Source organism: Pteronotus mesoamericanus, unplaced genomic scaffold (genome assembly GCF_021234165.1).
Source record: "Pteronotus mesoamericanus isolate MK-2021 breed Mesoamerican mustached bat unplaced genomic scaffold, CSHL_Meso_final contig_164, whole genome shotgun sequence".
In the NCBI taxonomy this organism is placed as follows: Eukaryota; Metazoa; Chordata; class Mammalia; order Chiroptera; family Mormoopidae; genus Pteronotus; species Pteronotus mesoamericanus.
In genome coordinates, this window is record NW_026555065.1 from 23636225 (window position 1) to 23643544 (window position 7320).

The following is a 7320-nucleotide window of genomic DNA, read 5'->3' on the forward strand; positions in this document are numbered from 1 at the left end:
CAGCGTTCTCAACTGTGAAATGGGGAATAACAGTGCCTACCTTGTAGGTTCTGATGAGGACTGAAAGAAATAGCAGCCAGCACCTGCTATGTGGAAGCTCTATGCATGTTGGCGTCTTACTATTTTTACTTTAGACTTTTCACTTGCCATTTTATTTGGGGTAGAGCCATAGTCTACCATGATATTGTGCTGTATAATAAGAAATATGCATTTGGTCTTTGTCCTCTTACTGGCACAGAGCTCCTAAAACCCTCGGGATTTCCTTAGTGATAGGAGTGATAAAAGTCTTTCATTACTCATAACTATCAGCCACACCTTAGTTTATCAAAATGAGGGAGCTTTTGAGAATCCCTAAGGATGAAGGATGGTTTCCAGGAGGACCAACTATATGGTTAGAGGATTGGAACTTTCAGTCCTACCTCCAAACCTCCAACCTCCTGGGAGGAGAAAAGGGCCAGAGATTAAGTTCAATTACTAGTGGCCAGTGATTTAATCAACCAGTCATGCCTATGGAATGAAACCTCTATAAAAACCCAAAAGGACAGGGTTCAGAGGCCTAACAGGTTGGTGAACATGTTAAGCTGCTGGGAGGAGGACGTGCCTGGAGAAGATGTGAAGCTCAGCATCCCTTCCCATGACCTTGTCCTATGCATCTCTCCCATTTGACTGTTCCTGAGTTACAATCTTTTATAATAAAATGGTAATCTAGTAAGTGTTTTCCTGAGTTCTGTGATCCACTCGAGCAAATTAATTGAACCCAAGCTGGGGGTTTTGGGTACCTCCACCCTATAGCCAGTCAGTAAAAGCCCAGGTAACAACCAGGACTCGTGATTGGTGGCTGTAGCGGGGGCAGTCTTGTGAGACTGAGCCCTTAATCTGTGGGCTGTGATGCTATGTCTAGGCAGAGAGTGTCAAGATTGAGTTAAATTGTAGGACACCAAGCTGATGTTACAGAATCGTTTGATGTGTGGAAAACCCACACGTCTAGTATCAGAAGGGTAGTGTTGTATAAGTTCTCACTTAACATTATTGATAAGTTCTTGGAAAGTGCAACTTTAAGGAAAACAATGTATAATAAAACCAACTTTACCATATGCTAATTAATGTAAACAAGAGATAAGTTCCCATAGGATATTTCTAGTCACAAAAACATCACCAAATAAAGACAGCATACACTTCTAATATTAAGCATGAAATAAATGTGAGCTATACATACATTTTTAAAAACTGTTTTATTCTCACCTAAGGACTTTTTTTCATTGCTTTTATTTTTTCATTTTAAAAAAATTTTTAAATTTAATCTTTATTGGTTTTTTTCCCCCCAAAATATAGAATGCTTCATGAATGTGTGTGTTGTCCTTGCTCAGGGGCCATGCTAATCTCCGTATCATTCCAATTTTAGTATGTGTGCTGCTGAAGCAAGTACTTCATTGCTTTTAGAGAGAGAGGAAGGAGGGGAGAGAGAGAGAGACATCGATTGTTTGCTTTCCACACAAGCTCCAACCAGGGATTGAACCTGCAGCCTAGGTATATGCCCTGACTGGAAATTGAACCCACAACTTTTCAGTGTATGAGACAATGCTCCAACCAACTGAGCCACGCCAGCCGAGGCAAGCTATACATACCTTTAAGAAAGATTAATAAAAATAAGTAAGATTATTTTCCAACCCACTTATTCCAGTTCAGGGCCATGGGTAGCCAGACCCTCTCCTGGCAGCTCAGGGTACAAGGGGGACCCAACCCTGAACAGACAAGCCACGCCTTCCATCACACTCACACACCACACACACACAAGCACGCACTCAGACTGGGACAATTTAAATTCTCCAATTCACCTCACATGCACATCTTTGGGATGTGGGAAGAAACCAGAGTACCCAGGGAAAAGCCATGCAGACATAGGAGAACATGCAAACCACATGTGGCCCCAGCCAAGAATGATATTTTTTTTTCTCTTATCAATGTTATAACAAAACAGCATTGAACAAAATGACAACTTGAGGACCTGCTGTAGTAAAGCACTGAAAGTAGATGAGATGCAGAGGAAGAGTATGTTTTCCTTTACATCTCAGTCTGACACAGCTTAGAAGAATTGGGTAGTCAAGAAAGTGATCAGGGTAAGTATTTTTGATTCAGTGAAGGAAATCTCCAGCTATCTCACCCTTCATTCTTGCCATACAATTCATAGATTGTTCCAGCATATAGGTTGCAAAAGGAGTGTTTTTAAAAGGCAGAATGGGTGAGAGTCTGCCCCAAAAACACTGTGAAAAGAATGGTTGCTTGAGCAAAGAGAGAGATTTTCTGTGTATGCTTGGTGGGAGGGGTGCTAAAATAAACTAATTAAGAGAATAAATAATCCACAATCTATGAGGGGATATGCTTCCCCCAGACCTCTGAGAGTTAAGTGTGTCCTTAGCTCCTTGGCCCATGTACAAGAAGGACATAGGCCCGCTAATACTCTGGCAAAAGATGGGAAGAAAGAGTAGCTGAATCCCTGAATACAGTCCACCTCAGAAGAGGGAGAAAAGAAGACAGATACTCTCCCAGTAAAGTCAGCTGAATCCTGGGTCAAGGGGCAAAGGCTACTTGGTTCCCCCATCCACAAAAAGCAGGGACTGGAAGGAATCACCATGTCCTGGTAGAAGGGCTCATGGTATGGTGGGAAAACATGGCTCCCTGCCCACTTCTTGCTTCCACGGAGGGAAGAAGATGCAGCTGCCCAGGCATCCTGGGGTGGTTAGGGTTCCAGCTATTCAGAACTCCTGCCTAGTCTACCTAGAAGGGGAGGGGCCAGGGCTTTAACAGAGGGTGGGAATAGTGAGGCCTGGCTCCCTACTCCAAGGAGAGAGGAAGGTGTAGTTTGTGGGGGCAGAAAGTGACTGGCTGCTGGGCCAAGGAGAACTCAGTAGGGACCATTTCAATGGAGTGACAGGGCTGATGTAGAGAGGAGACCCATAAGGTTAGAGTCAAACATCAGACCCCACAGAAATGCTGCAATATGGTAGGGCCTGGCTGTAGAAGAGAATTCTAGGAAAACAGCCCATGTGGAGATTATGATGGCTCAGAAGAGGCCCGACTGTGGGGGCGGACACGGAGGCCCACAGAGAGCCAAGAAAGTGAAGCCCCTTAAATGAGAGCAGCTGGGACACCATCCCCCACAGGCCTACTGAGAATGGGAGGAGGTCCCAGAACGTTTTAGACCTCTTCTACTAGAGAAAAGGGGAAGCACTGAGTGAGGGGGGTCACTGATGGAGGTGAAACTGAACAGACCAGGCCTAGTATGATGGGCCTGGTCCAGATGTCTGCCACTGTGGAAAGGGACATCAATCCTTGGACAAGCCAAGTGGCACATACCTTTCTGCTAACTCCCAGGGCTTGCTTGTTTTGCCTCCAACCTGAGCCAGGATAAAGGATCCGGGGACAAACAGGCTGACCCTGTGTGACAGGGCTTTGGCTCTGCCATGACACAGGATGGCTTGGGCCCAGAGCCGACCTGTTGCTAAATCCAAACTCCTGAGATACCAGTTACCTTGTGCCTGGCCGTAGCCTCTGCTGGCTTTTCAGACCCTGTGCCATGGCCTCAGAGGGTCTTTAGGGATGAAGGGAACAGGCTGAGCCCACTCTTGGCCAGCTCGTTAAAGGGAACAGGGCCCCAGAGGACAGGGAAAAGGTCGCAAAAGCCACTTGTGGCAGATCTCCAAGGAGAAGGGGACTCTTGAGGACTTGGGGTCCTGCTGTCCCTTCCCACAGGCAGGGTCTCTCTTCCACTACTCCCCACATCAAAGGAGGTTGATCTAGCCTAGCAGCGTCCCTTAAAGATAGGGCCACAGAGGGAAGCGATGGTGGAGGCAACCTGGAATCTCATTTGCCTTCTGGGTCTTAGGGCTACTGCTGGGTCCATCCATCCAGACTCCAAGATTCTTTCTAGTTCACCTCTCGTCCTGTGGTTTGCTACCATAACTTGAGAAGACTTAACCAATCGGGGCGGGGGGCGGGGGGGGGGGACTCTTGCTCACAAATATTTTCATACCCTAACTCATTTTGACCTCATAGTAATGTGCAAGAGGTATTATCATCCTCTGAGAGATTAAAGATATTTAACAGATGGTTGGCGTCCTTGAGCAGTGACCATATTTTATCGCCAATGCCTGGCATATAAAAGGGGCTCAAACAGTGTGGAAGGAATGAAGAAATAGACGGACCTGGCCCAGGTCACCTGGCAATGAGGTGCTGCGTTTTCTAGCCCGTCCTCATTCCCTTCCATTCAGGATGCCGGCAGGCGGAGATGGCCGGAGCACCGCGGACTGAGAGGTGGGGCAGGGATGGCTGCTGCGCCAATTCAGAGTACTGAGAAAGGGCCCTGCTTCCCTGGACGCCCTGAGTCGTATTTTAGGGAAAGCGTCGCTTTGAGCTCTCTCCTGTTCATTCTCTCCGCTGGAGGTCCGGGGCTGGAGGGAGCTCTGCGCGAAAAGGGCGAAAGCTGAATTTGCGTCCGGCTGCCGCTCTTCCTGGCTTGCTGCCTGGGCCCAGGACTGAGAAGGGCTGACCTCCGGCCAGGAGAGGCCGGCAGGCCCCGATCGCGCTCAGCCCCGACGGCCGCACAGCGCCCTCTGGTGCCGGGCAGCGGGGTCCCGCGGGCTCGCAGACCCGGGGCGGAATTCGGGGGTGCGAGAGGCGGAGCCTGGCGGGCGTGGGAGTCCGCGAGAAACTCGCGGCCTTCGGCGGCTTCCCGGCCCGGGAAGTAACCCAGGTCGGGCGGCCGCAAACAGGAAGTCGGCCTGTAACAAAGCCTGGGGGGCGGGGAGCCCGGGACCTCCGGGGCTCCCGGTGGCCACAGCAGGTAGACTGACGCGGCCAGCACGCTGCACCTTTCTTCCGCCGCCCCTCCAGCCTCCCAGCCCAAAGGGATCGGGCCGGGCCACGGGGCCACACTGTGAGCCCTGAGTGGGGTGGAGGGTGCGGCCGCCCTCGGAAGGCCGCTAGGACCTCCCAGGCGCATCCTCTCCCCGGGAAGGGACAGTCATAGTACCCTAAGTGAATCACTTCCATCCCCTTCCCGAATGCAGCAGACCACGTGGGATGGAGGGCTGGGTCCGCAGAGACTAGGAGTGCTGCAAGGAGGGGAAAGCCCTGTAGGTCCATCTGGGGTGCCGGAGCATCCATTCTATATGAATCTAGTCTAGTGGTTTAATGTAGCCTGGGATTTGGGGGCGAGGGGGCAGGCTACGAGCCACTGTCTTTTTGTAACCTCTGACCAGTCTGACCGTGGCCCTGAAGCAGCAGAGGGCACTCTGGCTGAGCAAGCAGGATAAAGGCATTCCTTCCTTCCTTCTTCACAGTTCTCCCTGACTCACCTCCCCACAGTGATATCCAGGTGGTTCCCAGCCCCTGGGCCCTGAAATAGCAGTTGTCCTCAGAACTGGAGGTCACTGTAGGGTCAGACTTATCCTGTAGGCAGGGCACTACCTCCAGCAGCTGTTAAGGAACTGCTAAACTCTGGATTCTCTTTCGAAATACACATGCAAATTAAACATGGGCATTTGCTAAACCATGGAGAGTATTAGTGAGTCTAGAGCTATCATATAGCCTTGTACCTGCCAAACATGGGACCTCTCCTGTAGACCTGGACACTTTATCAGAAAAGTCTTGGGTATCTTAACTGTGAGAAGGGGATGGATCCTTAGGTCTGGAAATCCTGGGAGGAGGAGGGCTTCCACTGTGGCCTGTTCACAGCCCAAGTGCCTGGCCCACCCTCTGCAGTGTCGCTGGGGGTGAAGCCTAGCATGAGCTACAAGTTGGAGCTGCCCAAACTGAGACCACACATGGTTCCCCTCTTTCCCCAGAAAACTGGCATGGTGCACTCTCCCAGCTCCCTGTCTAGGGTATCAGAGCCAGTGAGCGGGTTTAGCCAGCCAGCTCCTCTCCAGGGCTCTTCTTTGAGGGGCTGGCAGCCAGCGCAGTCCAGCACAGCCTGGTGGTGTGGACGTGCTGGCCTGCGAGTGTCCTACCTGTCTCCCACATGGGAGCCTCGTCATCTGGCCTGTGTGTCCCAGCCCAGTTTCCCCCGCCCCCCAGGGTCCGGGAGCCGCTTTCCTGTTTCATTTTGGGCAGGAAGAGTGAGGTGGTGTTGTTCTTCCCCCTGCTGCCGGCTCAGGCTGTGGGAACAGTTCCCTGAATGCTTTCCTGTTTGATACCCTGTGTGTGCAAGGAGGGAACAGGGACTGATGAGTGAGGCGTGGAGCCTGTGCGTGCAGGGAGTATGAAGAGCATAGGTCTCTGGCTCCTGGGTCTCTGGTATAGACTCCCAGATCAGGGGCAGGCATGCTGTACGTGTGCTGGGGAGAAAGAGGAAAAGGGGGACAAGCAGCACAACGTATACTTAGACCCCACTGGGAACATCTGGCGGGTCTGTTTTGTCATACTGTGGACAGGCTGAGACTGAGAGCATTTGCTCAGCTTTTTGTCAATGGTTCATTTTTTCATCCTTTGCTTTCCCTGGGGTATGTTTGTAGCTATAAAGAGAGGATGGTGGCAGCCTAGGACCATTCAGCACTTTAGAGGAAGTTAGGCATGAAGTTGAGACTGGAAACTCCCTCATTAGTGCATCAGCCAGAGAAACCTGGTCTCAGGGAAGGCCACCCTCTCTTCTTCTTCCCTTCCCTGCATCCCAGGTACCCAGACCCAGCTCTCTCACCCAGCTTCAAAGAGGACAGACCCAAGGCAAAGCCCCCCCGCCTCTCCCAAGACCAGTGCTCTCCGGGGGCTGAAAAAAAGAGTAGGGTGCCAGCCGATCTAAAACCCTGCAATGGCAGGAGGAAGGACCCAGATGTCATCATGGTTCAGACACTCCATTCTCCAGCAAGAGAATCCTTTTGAAAAGAGAAAAACAAGCAGGACTGTCCTCTTTCCCCAAATTCCTATATCCCCCAGGCTGACTTTGGAGTCCATAAGCTTTTCCAGATTTGAGGAGAGAAAAGGGGGCAGATTTGGGTCGGGGGCATATCCCCCAAGGAATGTGGGAGCATAAGGCAGATGGGGAGCCACAGCCAGCCTCCAACCTCCAACCATCAGGCAGGGACGGCGGCTTAGGCTGGGAACTAGATGGGCGAGGCCACGTTCCCGGAGGTCTGGAAGGGGACAAGAGCCTGGAGCACAGCAGACCAAGCCCAAGTGCCTGCACGGGCCCCAGAGGTTCTTGTGGAGCAGCTGGCAGCAATGTGAGAAGGCGAGTCAGAGAGAACGGGGAGAGGATTCCCACTCGGCCATCACAAAGACAGGACCCAAGAAGTAATAAACTCCTATACACATCTGTTCCGTATT

General features: G+C 51.2%; 1 non-coding gene across 1 annotated transcript; it reads right to left on the reverse strand.

The window, feature by feature from the left end:
• Positions 1-1322: 1322 nt before the first annotated feature.
• Positions 1323-1426, reverse strand: LOC129064511 (U6 spliceosomal RNA). The gene has a single exon (XR_008528489.1). It is a non-coding gene; the product is annotated as a U6 spliceosomal RNA (small nuclear RNA).
• Positions 1427-7320: the final 5894 nt, after the last annotated feature.